Consider the following 15,101-nt stretch of genomic DNA (forward strand, 5'->3'; position numbering starts at 1 on the left):
GCGTGACTAGTGTCTGTAGAGTAGGGCAAGAATTTTAGCCCCCCAAAATAGTGGTGAAAGAAACAAAGTATAATTCAAAGATTAAAACTGAGGTCTTTTTCTTTTCTTAAGAATTTTATAGCTCATTGTAGAAAATTTTTCTAACAGGAAGGATTTAAGAGTGTGCAAATGATGGGATGCTGTGATGGGTCTCCCACATTTCCCTTTAAGACCAGGCCACTCAATCCCCCAGTTCCTGAAGTGTGATGGCTCTTGATAGCTCAAAGAATGGGTCTCTTTCTGGAAATTGGCCTCTGCTGAAGGAAATTGCCTCTCTTAAGGTTATGTCTCCTTTCTGGATCAGTTTACATTCATTCAATGACTGGTCAGGACTGGGGTAGAAGGGCCTCTTTCCTTAATTTAGGACATGTCTATTGGGTCATCCCAACCCCAGAGCTCTCCAGGTGGTCAGCCAAAGCCTTGGTTGCAGATGCATCATGATTCAGCTGCTCCCTTTGCCTGATCCACTTTCCCTCATAGATGTTGTTCCTGAGACCATTCTCAATCTACTTCCTGAATACAAATCTCAACTTGGAGTCTGTTTACCAGGGAACTCGGCCTAAAACCAAGAGGTGATAGTTGGGAGAGGTGAGCATAATGGAAGAATCATATAAGGGTTTGGCTAAAAATGGTATTTTAGGGATGAAAAAAGGAAAGACATTGAGGATATCTTGGAGGTTCCACACCTGGGGATCTGGGAGGATGCTACGGCTTTAGCCCGAAGGGAATCATCCTCTCAAGGTGCATAGCTTAAGCAGATCGCATGAGAAGCCATATCTTCCAACAATGAAATATCACAGAGTGCCTGGCCACTGGAATTTCAGAGGTAGATTCAACCTATAATACAAAATGAAGAAGATAAGAAGGTCATTGTTGGAAAAGTGATAAGCAAAATAAAATACTAGAATAAATATTACTAATATACTTTAAATCTTTGATAAGGTTTTTGAAGAGTAGGGGTGGATGGGAAGATAGGATAGGTCATCAGAGTGGGACATCTATCAGAGCACACACAAGAAAAAATATGATATGCTCCAGAGTTAACAAAAACTCAGCAATAAAATCAGTAGGCTGCATGCACATTGCTTATGTTTTCGGGCAGTGATCATTGGGTAGCACAGGCAATGGCTACTCTCTTGAGCTAGGAACAAGCCTTCCAGTTCATGTCTAGAAGGACATTCTCCATGTCTTTGGTGTATGTTAAAAAAGTGACAGTTCATATGATGACCCTTCCCCCCAAATTCTAGGAATTTCATATTGTTTTTTTTTCTAAATGATAGGTTTTGATTTTATTTCCTTTGTCTGCCTGAACTCAGCACACTATATCTTACTTTGATTTCTCTTTCTTTCTATAATATTTAAAATACAATTCCAAGATGTCTACTGAAACTTCAGCAGAAGGAAGAATCTCAGGACTGTAGAATGATAATCCACTGAAATGTCATCTCCCAAAATGAGTGGCCACCAAAAATAGTGTCCAAAAGTTATTGAGTAATTGGAGAGTGATTTTCTTTATAATGAAGTGTTGGGCTTTCATTTCTAGAAAGTTGGGGAGTACATTAGCCTAGCCAGGCTAGGCCTCGCACGTAGGCCAATCAGGGTGGCCTCTTGGGGTTGAGCTCAGGAGTTTTCTGAAGAGGTTCCTTGCCCCTAAGTTCTTTTGTTAGAGGTCAAGCTTTAAGATGTCAGAACCTCAGTGACAATAGCTTATGTAAGTGAATGGGATAAAATATTTTTTTCCCAGAGAGCTCTTCTGACTGAGGAGGCAAGAAAGAGGAGTTGGATAAGTAATACCTCAAAAGACAGAGAAGAGAGGAATAGAATGAAAAATGACGGGGGTGAGGTGAGGAGGGCACACTACGGAAGAGAGATGAAGGCTTCAAAGATCAGCTTTGGCTCACAGCCTGATCTAATATGCCAACTATAGTCAAATGCCCCGGATTTCAATCAAACAGAGCTGTTTGAAGAGCATTTTAACTGTTCCTGTCTCTGCCCTTGAGGCGCTGCGTAGACTTCATGCTCGGGACATCTGATGTTCCCTACCATTCAATTACTGTTTTCAACTGCTTTCCCTTAAATCTTTCTCTAGGTTAGTCAGGTTAAATCCATACCAGTGAACCCTGATAAAGGGCAGTCTCTCCTCTTTAGCCTGTGCCTAAGTGAACTGGTTAGCTGAGTCCCACGTGTAGTGAGAGTTGATTAGCATCATGAATGTCCCTGGCTCCCAAATAGCTCCCCAATAGCTCCCCATCGCCTACTGTAGAAGATGCTATCTGGGATGAAAGTAGCAGTTGTTTACCTTCTAATACATTAGAGAAGGGTCAAAATTATATCTTTAGAAGCATTCATTGCTTTAACAAAAAGTGCTGGCTTAAGTCCCTGGATTGTGCAAATGCCTTGCTGCACTCATGAGGGTGAACATAGTCAAATAAATGCAGAGAAGATTTGGAAACCATGGGATTAAAACACTGCTGTTGAAATGCCGTGATGTCTCTTGGGGAGACCCCTGCTAGATGCGATCCTGTTGTAATAATCTGGTTATTATTTAACAGGAAAGGAGTAAAGGGAAGACTAGATAATACAGGCATGGCGTTTATACAACTTGGCTAATGTAACACTTTCCAAATCTGTTCCAAACCGATGGGGGAAGGGACTGGACAAAGGCAGTTTGGACCAGGCCCAGTAAGGTCTGGGTGATGTGGGAAGGTACTTGTCAACACCTGGAAGTGAGTAAGTGGCCAGAATAGGTGTGGCCACTGCAAGGGCACAAAATTTGAATATTTAAACTCCTAGGCAAAGGGAGTTCACTCTCTTGGCTTGCCTGCTTGCCATTTGTGGCCATGTGGGCTCCACAAAAGGGATTAATGGGCTGAATCTGGACTGAATGTCCTGGACCCTGCTGCATCATGGAACAGAAGCTCTGGACGCTGGCTTTGCTGAATCTGCAGCTGGCCCCTTTTCCAAGACTGAATTAAAGGACATGGAGAACTTTGAAACCCAAGGGATGTAACTCCATGCAAATAGTCTTTTACCACATTTCATTCTCCTGTGGGGGCTTCTTAAAATGCTTATTTTAGCAGATCCCCAAGAACCCCGCTAGTGATGGGGAAACCTGGACCACGAATTTCTCTGGCAACAGATGCCCATGTTGGCAACCTTCATTAGCTAGAAGGACAAAGCTCAGACGTGTGTCTGAAGGGGCCCAAGATGGGATGAATCTGCGCAACTATGTGGTTCCTGGGAACACTCTGGCCAGTAACTTTCTCAGAGGCATTTAGGAACAAGGAGAGAACTTTCAAGAGCAATTTGGTGAAGGCTTTTGAAGCAGTAATGTGCATATGAGTCACCTGTGGGTCTTGTTAAACATTCAGGCTCAGGTTTGGTAGGTCTGGGAGGGGCCTGAGCCTGCATTTCTAGAAAGCTCCCAGGTGAAAGCAGTGCTGCTGGAACACAAGCCACATGTACCAGATCACAAGCCAAGTAAGTAGTAAAGTTAAAGGGGCTGCTTGTCCTCTTTGAGAGACATCTTGGAAATCACTGGCTCAATCTGTCACATTCTCAGATTGTTACTCAGGTTTCTTAGCTGTCCTCTCTCCCAGGGCTGAAGTCTCAGAAGTCAGTCTTAGACTATTGAGAAGAACATTCCTGAATAGGAGATAAACAGCATAATGAGAAAAGAGCACTGATTTATGAGTCATAAAACCTGGTTTGAGTTCCAGCTCTGCCACTTACTAGCTGCGTGACCAAAAGCCAGGCACTTACCCCCGAGCTGCATGGACAAGAATGGCAGTGCCAGCCCAGCCTTTATCCTGTGAGCACAAATCACACAGAGGAGGGGACAGAACTAAGTAAGTGTGACGTGTTCTCGGGGATATTTTGAGACAAGGTATCCTCAGGACTGGCCTGGATGGGCCACAGTAGTCCTGAGGAAGAGGGTGGGGTGCAGTGGGCAACTTGAGGTTCCCTCCTGTGCCTCCCTGCATCCCATGAGTGTAGGACGGGTGCTTTCTGCAGGCTGATCAATGAATGTGGTCAGGTTTTCACACCCTCCTTCAGGGAGGGTGGCAGGAAGACAAATGCCGTCTATTTTCTCCAGCTCAGCAGCTCTTTTGCATAACATGCAGGAGGAAGAATGCAAAGGAAGGGAAATATTAAGTGGGACAGAATATTCTAAAATAGTCCGAGGGAGAAAATGAAATAGAGCATTTTTCTATTTTCTTCAGAAAATGCCGTTAAAATTAGACCTGCCACAGACCACAAGATCAGTATGGTAAACATTTTTTTTTTTTGCCCAGCTACTAAGGACTGCTAAGGACTCAGTAAAGATGTGTGCCACGTGGTGGGCAAGATGTGGTTGTGTTGGTTTTGGAGGAAGAGGGTGGCTGTCTTTAGCCAGGCCAGCTCCTTCGTAAAATAAACATGTAGGCAAACCGTTTCCGTCAGCCCGCTTTCTATGACTCCTTCCTTTCCCCACACCCTTTCTTTCACAGGTGCCTGTTTCTCTTTGTTTAAATTAATTCACACTAAGATGTTAACGATGTGACAAGTTACCTTTCCTAGTAGTGTTTGTGTTTGTCTTACACTCTAGAATTGTAAAGCAATTTAGTTTTGCCCTGATAGTCACCAATAATCTGAGGTGAGTAATACTTAACCCAGAGTACTAGGGGCTAACTGTAAGGTACTGTTTTGATGGGTCTGTTGGCTGAGAGTCTTTCCTTCCTGGCACTGTAAAATCACCCCTGTCCCCTCCAACATGATGGGATGTTCTTGCCTTCACACACAATAGGAAAGCCCTCCCTGCCTCTGTTACTGGTGGGGTGTCCTCTGGGTCCCCACCGGTTGCCAGTGGAAGTCAGTGCTGCTGGAATAAGAATTTCTGGAGGCCCCCACGGGAGGCTGGAGTATCATGGAAAGTTATATTTCTGTGGAATTAAACCCCTGAGGTTCCAAGGTCCCATCTCCCTCTGTCCCACCAAGGAAAATGTCCCATTTAGTTTTCAGCAGGGCTAGGAGTAAAGCCACTGCCCAGAGCCTCCTTTCCACATTGAAGCACAGTCCAGTCCAGCTAGCTTAGCTTGTGTTCCCAGCCGCAGTCCATTGCATGTGGGATCTTTCCTAGGACCACATGGTGATGGAGGGAGCACAGCGAGTGCAAGGAAGGAGTGAAGCAAGAGGAACAAGATAATTTTAACCTAAGGTCTGTGGATCTTAACCTTTTAAGATTTTGTGCACTTGTAATGGTTCCACCCCATCTAGCCAATTTTCTTTCTCCCAGATTAGACTGACAGGTAAGCAACTTCCCTGGGTCACTGCACATGCGTTTATCTTCCCCTTTGTTGGACCCCTTCCCAGTGATCTGCAGGAGATGGACCGTAGTTCCCTGGAAAGTATAAAGTTGCAGTTATAACGTCTGGCCTTCCCTTTGCTCTTTTCAATGATTAATATTAATAACTGGCTAATTACAACGGAAACATCTCCTTTATGGATCACAAAAGGGAAGATCATGGAAAACTCCTGGACTTTATATTCCAAAGGCAGTTCTGTTGTACCAGGTCAGAATCTTCCCATGGGTTTTCCTTTATCTGCCTGCAAGGTTCCCTAGCCTCCAGGAAGCCTGACAGCTCGGGCAGGTGGAGAAGGGTCCCATCAGACTCAGAATCTACATTTCTGATTAGAAGAGGTTATAGTAAAGTTCAGTATAACACAACACACCAACAATAATATTTCCTGCAAAATATTGGTCAGATGCAGTACATCCAATACCATGGTTCCCTGCTGAGTTCGTTACCCTTTGTTTCATTTCCCAGGGATGAATGGAGGTGACATCACTGTGATTGCCTCACATGAAATCTAAAGACTTAGACCTAGAGGATGGCTTGCTGAAACTCGGATCTTCCTGATGAGGCTGAGGGAAGGGAGGGCGGGAACTTGAATATGAATTGGGGCTGAGGGACCCCACTGGGGTTAGATATTGGAAACACACAGTCAGGGGGCTACATTCCAGGTTCCTAGGTGAGGGAGCAGAAATTAACTCATCTGGAACAACACAGAGGCTTACTGTAGAGTGGAATATGCCTTGATAGACCCTTTATTGCTCTGAGGATAGATACCAGTAATGGGATAGCTCAGCTGGAAGCGTTTTAAGATACACATGGTACTCTCTGGAGGGCTTTCTCTTTGCCCCTGCAGTCACGAGAAGCAGAAGGATGGTCCCTGCTGGAAGATGCATCGCTTGACTTCATTTCTTATAGGCGTGAGCATTACTCACTGGGACACTTAGAGTCAGGTGGCAATGGCTTTGTTGTCATTTAGAGGAGCTGTGTACTATGTTTCTGTCCCAGATGGAAGTCTTGAGCTTCTTTCACACTTGGGCTTTTAAAAAATGTTTTCTTTTTAAATATAGAGCTATGAGTCATCTCGCTTTAGAACTGGAAGAGAAAATCCGCTTCTGCTATAATTAAGCAATAATTATTATTCTTTCCTCTGAGGGAGGACTTGAGGAGATAAACAACTCCCAGATAAATAAGGCTGAGAGGCCGTGGGCCAAGTCTTCTATTGATTCACAATATATTTATCTCCCTCTCCCTTTCAAAATAAAAATAATGATAGTAATTATTTTTTAAAGAATGATTCTCTTTTTTAATCATTTAAAATTGCTATTTGCCACCCTACTCAAACAGTAATTGTCTTTATGACCCCGTTGTAACTTGTGGGGAGGAGGGAGATGAGAAAACCCACTGGTTTTCTGGGCAGCATCTCAAAGACACAAAGCAAATTTGCGGTAGCTCACCTACCAAACTTCAGCCCTCACTCTGGATTTTCTGTGGAGATTTGTGGCAGAAGACAAAATATTGAATCTGCTGAGTATGTTAGATGCAGTGGAAGGGAAGGAGAGTATTTCAGGAATAGATATTTTAGGTAAATAGAAGGCAAATGTATGAGCTGACTTTGAACATAATGTGTAGGAGGGTCAAGGGAGCTGGACTGGGATATGAAAACCTGGGTTTTTCACCCTAGCTGGTTTGGCTCAGTGGTTAGACTGTCCACCCATGGACTGAAGGGTCTGGGTTCGATTCGGGTCAAGGACATGTACCTCAGTTGCAGGCTTGATCCCTGGCCCCGGTCAGGGTACATGCAAGAAACAACCAATCGATGTGTGTGTCTCACATCGAAGTTCCTCTCTCCCTCCCTCCCTCCCTCCCTCTCCCCCTTCCACTCTCCCCCTTCCACTCTCTCTGAAAAGCAATGGAAAACATATCTTTGGGTGAGGATTTAAAAAAAACCTCCATGACACCTTGGGTTTTCCCACTTCTTACCTGTGTGTAAACTTGGGTGTCAAGTTGATTAATTTTTTGTTCTTATTGTTAATCTTTCAACAAATGATCATAATTCCCAGGCTGTCTACATCATTGTAGGAGTGTTAATCTTCAATGATATATATTCCAAGTAAAATTTACTGTAAAATGTGTAGATTTGGGGTTGTGGGACCTTGGGATTGGGAGCACTATAGAAAGTGAATGTTGGCCCCAAATGTTTTCACACTTTGCAAATTTCTTAAATGGGAGACAAAGTAAACCAACCCCGAGATGCCTTCCTAAAGACATATACGAATTGACATTTGCTTGAATATAAAAAGAGAGAAAGGAGTCATCTAAAATTGAAAACAGCTCTTGAAGTTTATATGTTATATGCAGCTTTGTGAGCTCTTAAGTGTGGGGATAAAAATGGGCTATATCACGACTGGGTGAAAATAAACTGCAAAGTCCTCCATCAGAAGGTAAGGTGGTAGGTTACGATGGTTAAGCAGGTAATCTGGAGGGTCAGCCAATCCACAGTTCACTTGTTACCTGAGCAGAACATTAGAATTCCTAACGTGCTATGGGAATGAAATGAAATAGTTCAAGAAAGGTGCTTAGTGTATTGTCTGGCATGTAAAATATACTTGATAAATGGCTTATGGAGATAGCTATATGTATTTTAGAGGGAGCATATTGCTGACTTCATTGGATAATTTCAGAGGCATTGAGAAACCTGCTGATTCAAATTTTTCCCTTCAGTATTTCCCAGTATTTTCCCCTACTCTCTTCTTACTAAAAAAACCCTTTCATCCTCAGTGAATTTAGGTACCATTCTACCTACTGAGGTTGGGTACGAAACCTTTTTTGCATACCACTGGATACCCAGCCCTTTAAAGTGTAGTTCGCAGATGGTTATGTTCAGTAAATAGGTGCTTAGTAACTCTGGGGAAGCTGTGTTCCATGTCGTCCAGTCCCAGAGTTAAAGAAGTACCTAATCTCAAAGTAATTACAAAATAACTCCAGATCTTTACATATATTTCACCAACACTTGGAGAAGGGTAGAAAGTCCACAACAATGCTTCTTAAAAATCCCCCTTTTCCCCTCGATATTAGTTAGCTTCCCTCACAAAAGTAGCAAGTTCTGTACTTTTCCCAAATTTCTCAAACTCAACTTCCTTCATTCCTGCTCTAATGCATCTTCTTAATCTACTTTTTAATGTCCCATTTAAAATTTTCTTACCATAAATGCCTAGAAGAGTTTGACTTGGCAGAGGGTGTGAAAGGTGATAAAACCTCCAAGTGCAAAGCAAAACCCTTCCGTTGGCAATGAGAGGGAAGCTGGAAACACCTAATAACTTACTGCTGTCAGTTTGTGAACAGAATAGTTGATTGAATGTATAAGCCTTTAATAGACTTTTCTGGATTTATACCCCAGTAGCAACAGCCATCTGTGAAAATCACTTGAAAATTAGTCATTCACTGCTTTCACATAGATCTATTTTTTTTGCCTACGTATGCTACTTAGATATTTTATTTTTACTTAACATTTGTTTTATCTCCAACTAGTTAATGGTCTGTTTAAGAGAATTTCACATACCATACCTATCATACTGTTTTATACATAGTGCTTAAAAAAAATGTGTGGCGATAATTTGAAGGCCCTATCTAGCAGAAAAACGCTGCCTAGGAGGTGTGATATCTTGAGCCATAATTAGCCATTGGACTGAAAGTATTGTGTCCTGTAAATTCAGGGTATTTAGGAAGGGATGGCTGAGGCTCAGGGCGTGGGGGGAAAAGACACAACATAGGCTGGGCGTCCATGAATGAAGACTAGTTGGGGGCAGGGGTGAGAGTTGAGCAGCAAGAGAATACGGTGGGAACCTGCCAGAAAGAAGATAAACGGAAAGAGAGGGAGTCAGAGTAACATAAACTGGATTAGATTGTACTGTTTCAAGTGATTTTCATCTTCTCCCTCCCCGGGGAACAAATGTTCATTTGCCACTCAATTACCTTTTTCATACAACTGACTTTGGCCAATGAGATGTTTATATAAATGACATGTTTTACTTCTAAGCAAAACTTAAAAAGCCAATGTGGGATTTCTCAGTTTCTTTTCTTTCTGATGAAAGCTTGGCATGTTACATGTAGGTCCTGTTCCTTCCTGGTCAAGGGTATGTATCTTGGTTACAGGCTCAATCCCCAGCCCCAGTGGGGACACATGCAGGAGGCAACCAGTTGGGGATGGGGAGTGGGGTATGTGTCTCTCCCCACCCCTCCTCCTCCCATCATTTCACTCTCTAAAAACCAAGGGAAAAAACGCCCTCAGGTGATGATTAAAAAAAAAACACAACCTTTTAAAGGGCTACTTATGAAGACCTAAGACCTAAGCAAATGAATGTGAGGAAAGTTGCATGCTAAACATTTGCATAAATTAGAACATTAAAGGAATATTTTTTGAAAAGTTTCATTTAGCAGAAAACCGATTTCCAACCTGCTTGCAATATTTTTACATGTCCTATGAATTATTTTTAGATGACATGTTTTGTTTTTAAATCTAAAAAGTGACTTTTTAAAAACAGACTTGTGAAATTTAAAGATGGATAAGAAATACAGTAAGGATTGTGAATTATAAGTTGTTACTTTGGACCAGCTACTTCCCTTCTCTGGAGCTCAGTTTTGTTCTCTGTGAAGTGGTAGCAAAGGAGTTCAGCCAAAGGGTCCTAGGGTTGGCTCTCCCTACCCTAACAGTCAGGTTTAATTTTAATTTTATTTCTATGATTGGATTCTATGTTGATCATAAATTGATTAAAACTTTTATAAGAATATTAAGCCCTGTTTACTGCAGGTGACATGTTAAAAGAAATAGTTGGTACTTCAGGGCCTTGACTAAGTGAGATTTATTGATTTTATCAAATGTGAATTATCAGTGGTCATACCTATAATTCAATTAAAAATGATGACAAATTTTAAATTCTCATACAGATGAAGCCTAAAACAGAGGTAAAATGAATAGGATCAGATTCTGCAGATAAGATAACATGGCGGGTTTTTAGGTTCCATGGTTCACAGTTCCTGCCCCTAAGTAAGGATCGTGGGAATTATTATTTATTCTGTTAAGAGATGTTGGTGCATACCCAGGGTGCGAATTTATTTCCTTAGTTTCCCTTTCCAGCCTGACACGGGTATAGTGCAACATAAGAATATTGCTGTTCCTGGGAAGGTAGCTCATGAGATGGGGTGTCTTTCATGACAAAGTTGGAGCTCTGCACCGAGCCTAGGGTAGTACTAGGGCCACAATGTGCATTCCAATGTGGCTGATCAAAGTTAATCAAAGTTAACCTTTATCACAAGGTGGCAGGCCTGCCCCTGACAGAGTCCAGGGAATGGACGCTCATATTCCATATGTCTAAATATTGAACAGTTACACATCAAGCTAACGAATTGTTAATTCTAACACATTCTATTCTCCCTCCTTGGCTCATACATCTTCCTAATGATCTGGAACGACAGGGTTTGAGCTTAGATCCTTAAACACACCCCATGGTCCAAGGCCACACCCTCTCTCTCCCCACTCAGGGTTCTGTTCTGCTCTGTAGAGACAAGCTATGGGCAAGAGTAAATGTCCCAGGTCAGCCTTTACCTACAGTCATGCCACAGCTTCCGTGGGTCCATCCCTTGGTTCCAGAATGTCCACAACAGTGATTTAAAAAATATATATATTTTTATTGATTTCAGAGAGGAAAGTATAGGAGGAGAGGAGAGATAGGAACATCCATGACGAGAGAATCATTGATCAGCTGTGCCACGCTTGCCCCCTGTTGGGGATGGAGCCCACAACCTGGGCAGGTGCCCTGACCGGGAATTGAACTGCAATCCCCTGGATCCTAGATTGATGTTCAACTGCTGAGCCACACCGGCTGGGCCACAACAGTGATTTTTGTCTGCTTTGCGAGGACAGGCCAATAGAGAGGTCCATGCAGGGGGTTTGGGGGGATGCAGGCTCCAGGAGAGCATGTGCCCTAGGGTTTCTGTGAAAGGATGGCTAGAGGAGGGTCAGTGGGCTGGAGAGGTGCTTTGGCCAGGTTGAGACTCTAACCTATGGAATGCTATTAGAAGAAGCCAAAAGGAGAACTATTTCAAGTTTACTGCAAAGATTCAAGGGCATAAATGTGCTGAATGTTGGGACTAAGGGAATGTCTTCCCTTTTCTCTTGGTTCTGTGTCTGTGCTGCTTTTGTTCTGTCTCTATGCAAACTGGCTTTTTTAGCTTCCCTGGTGAATGTGGCAGGGACTCTTGGCAGCAATTGTTCCTAGCTGTGCATATTTTCGTCTGGGCAACCAGAGGATGCTTTTCTTTGTCTTCCTAAAATTCTAGGGCAATGACTTGGCTCTTCTTGGGTCAGGCTACTCATCCTTAACTAATGAATTAGGGACAGGAAAATTGGGTCCTGTGATCCACAGAGAATTTCATGGCAGATAATGAATAGAAATTTTAGGAGGAGGAAGAAAACTCTTCAAAAATGAAATTTAGAAATATGAAAGATTTGTTTTTTATTGTAATTGCAACTGGGAGCTAATTCACAGAAGAAAACCAAAGAAAGGATATTCAACCATCATTTAAGATAATACAGTCAACACTTGGCTTTACACTTGGCTTTTGTGTCACCATCATGAAGAAAGTCCCCTCTGCATAAATATCTAAGGACTTTCTCAGGGGTTTCCTTAACCCTTTGATTGTGAAATCAGTCTCTGGAAGCATCTATTCTGTCATCAGTTTCTCTTTGTTTTTAACTAGACTAACTCTACTTCACTTTTCACTTTGCAAGGGTTTGCCTGTGTTGTAAGTAATTTTCCATGATAACTTTCATCAAACTCATGAAATCTTGAACCTCTGCAACGTGTAATTTCACATTGCAGTCATTCTGCATTTCATGTTTATATGTTAATGTGGTGCAAATAAATGAGGCACAATTTCCAGGGCTGTAGACCAGAAACAATGGAGAGAGGCAAAGTTTAAGAAATATGGGGGGATGGGAGGGGATAATCATGTAGGCAGTTGGCTTGTTAGTAAATATTTTGATGTTTTAAAGCATTTTGCTTTGCTATGAAATGTTACAACTGGGGATTCAGGTAATATACTTTCAGAAAATGCCAGGGTCCTTGAATAACCCTGTGATTATTACAAATGATTTGTTGAGTATGGGTGGAGTTTTGAGATTTTACAGATTTAGGTGTGGCTCTGCCAATCATTTTTAATTTTCTCTGGGCAAGTAGCTTTTCCTCTCGAGCCCTCACTTTCCTCACCTTTAACATGAGAGCAATATCCTTTTCATTTTCTAGTTGGAATAATTAAAAGAACACTGATCTGGTTCTGGTCTTCAGTAAATGGAAGCTATTTGATTGAGATGTGGGTGCACAAAGATAAAGGTTGAAAAAATCTGCTATATACATGTAGGGAGTATAAAGGTTCTAGAGGTTCAAAGAAAAATACTGAGTAACAGTCATGGAAAATATGAGCTTGAAACAGGAACCTAGAGAATAAAGAGCATTTTTACCAGTGTGGGGAGAAAGAAGTGAGGCCATGCCAGGGCAGATACCCCTTACATAGAGCCAGTCAGGAACTCGGGGTGTCTTTGGGATACAAGTGTAGTAATATTTGGAGGGGGGTTAAATTTGAATCAGTCTTAATTTCATGTTATAAAAAGTAGATATATGGAGGCTCAGTGTTTTTGTATATTAATCAAGAGAAAAACTTTTTCTCCTTAAATTTATACTTGTAGTGCATTCCTTAATCCAGTAGTGATGAGTAAAATTTTTCTTCTGGCTTTCATGTGTTCATCAAGCTATCTTGGTGGTTTCTGTTTACCAGATACGGTGCCAGGCTCTGTCCCCTGAAGATCACAAATCAAATTCAAGTGTTTATGAATTGTAGGAGAGATTATAGATCAAATCTCTAACCCCGTATTTTACTCTATTTTACATTGTGACCGTCTCCTAAATGGGAGTTTTTCATTCCATCTATTACTGAGCTTATCACTGCATTGACTAAAGACACGAAGAAAAAGGCATAGAAAACTTGGTTTTACTATGTTAGTCGTATTAATTGCATTTGTATGTGAACTTTTCTAACATTTATTTTAGCCACTCAAGATATTAGTGGTTACAGTGTGACATTTATTCTGTTCTAGCAGAGTCCTATTCGTTCTTTCTAGAGTTGCCCTCATCAGTGGACTGCGTGGTTTTCCCTGTGTTGAGACATAATCTCAGGGTCACTGCCAAATCTCCAATTACCTATATACTGTTCAAAATGGTTCAGTTACATTTCTCCAGGTTTTTTTTTTAAAAGGCAAAATAATGATGTGGAAGTAATCATGTGTCCTAGGAAACAGTGTGTAGGAGAGACTGCAACAGAATATTTCAGTTATTATCTGATGCTGAGGAGTTTTGATCCAAGGTTAATCATCACCTGCTTAGCTTCATTCTTCCATGAGGCTAAGTGCCTGCCTGGGGCCGGGAGAGCAGAGGGAGTGGGGGACAAACCCGGCTGGGGTGATCGAGTGCCAGTCTCCTCTTGCTACTTTTTTCATTTATTTCTGGAATGGTGCCTGGCACTTTAAATAGCATCTTTTTAATGAGAGTGACTCAAAGTGCTTTTCAAATAGGGACGTTATAAACAGAGGGAGAGAGCTAAGTGACTTGCCCAAGGTCGTAGAAACAACAAAGGAGCTAGAAACTGTCCTTAGAGAGCCCTAAGTTTTCACATAACCTCAAATTGAGGGGTGTTCGTATCAGAGTAGAGGTATCAAGTCACAGGACTGGTTTGTTTATATCTAGCTGTGTGAACTAGATCACTGTATTGATGCTCTCTGGCTTTGGTTTTTCTTATTTTGAAAATTAGCTGAGCACCAGTTTTTCTCTTCTAGTCACAGTAGTCATACATTTCTATGTCATGGTTTTAGAAATGTCAAGTTCTTAACTTTTGAAATAATGGTAATTTGAGTAGGACTCAATTGAAATTTACCTCTGTTCTGTTTTTGATAGAATTTTAATGACAATTTAGTTTAAAGAATTATTTGTTTTGAGCCTTTGGTACCAACTACTTAGATACAAGTGAATGTATTCAGTTTGCCTAGGATGTGTAGTTTGTGTCCTGTTAACCATACATTTTAATTTTTTTTGTACATTTTTATTGAATCTCTCTAATATTTGAGGCCCTGTGCTAGAAACTTCTGGAATACAGAAATGAATGAAATACAATTATTGCCTTCTTAGCAATTACAACCAGTAGGAGAGGACCATAAACAAACCAATCAATAGAACCCAAGGAAGGATTAAATAACATTGAAATAAGGTAAAACGAGAGGATTAGGAATGCCCAGATGTAGAGTGTGGAGTTTTGGAGTCGGAAAAATTGGTTTTGAATCCTGACTCTACCATTTACTTGGGCAATACATAGCAGCTCACATAAATTCTCTAGACCCTGATTTTGTCATCTGTAAGGTGAAACTAATATTAATACCCGCTTCATGCAATTAAATGAGATAATTAAGATGAAAATTGTTGTACAATAAATTCATGTATTAAAAGTATAGGGCCTAAAATTTGGACAAAATCTAGGAGGGATGGCTTTTGAGTGGACACTTGAAATCTGAAAAGAATGTCAATATCTAAAAAAAAAAAAAAAGGCAATAAGAAATAGCACATAAAAAGCAACACAGCAATGGGCAAGGGCCAGGGGCTTGAAGAACTGGAGCATGGTGGTTAT

The 15,101-nt window shown here is 41.4% G+C and overlaps 1 long non-coding RNA gene across 1 annotated transcript in view; it reads left to right on the top strand.

The window, feature by feature from the left end:
- Positions 1-15,101, top strand: part of LOC148092771 (uncharacterized) — a 278,629-nt gene that overhangs the window by 46,092 nt on the left and 217,436 nt on the right. The window lies entirely within an intron of this gene.

This window comes from Miniopterus natalensis, chromosome 7 (genome assembly GCF_054644295.1).
Source record: "Miniopterus natalensis isolate mMinNat1 chromosome 7, mMinNat1.hap1, whole genome shotgun sequence".
NCBI lineage: Eukaryota > Metazoa > Chordata > Mammalia > Chiroptera > Miniopteridae > Miniopterus > Miniopterus natalensis.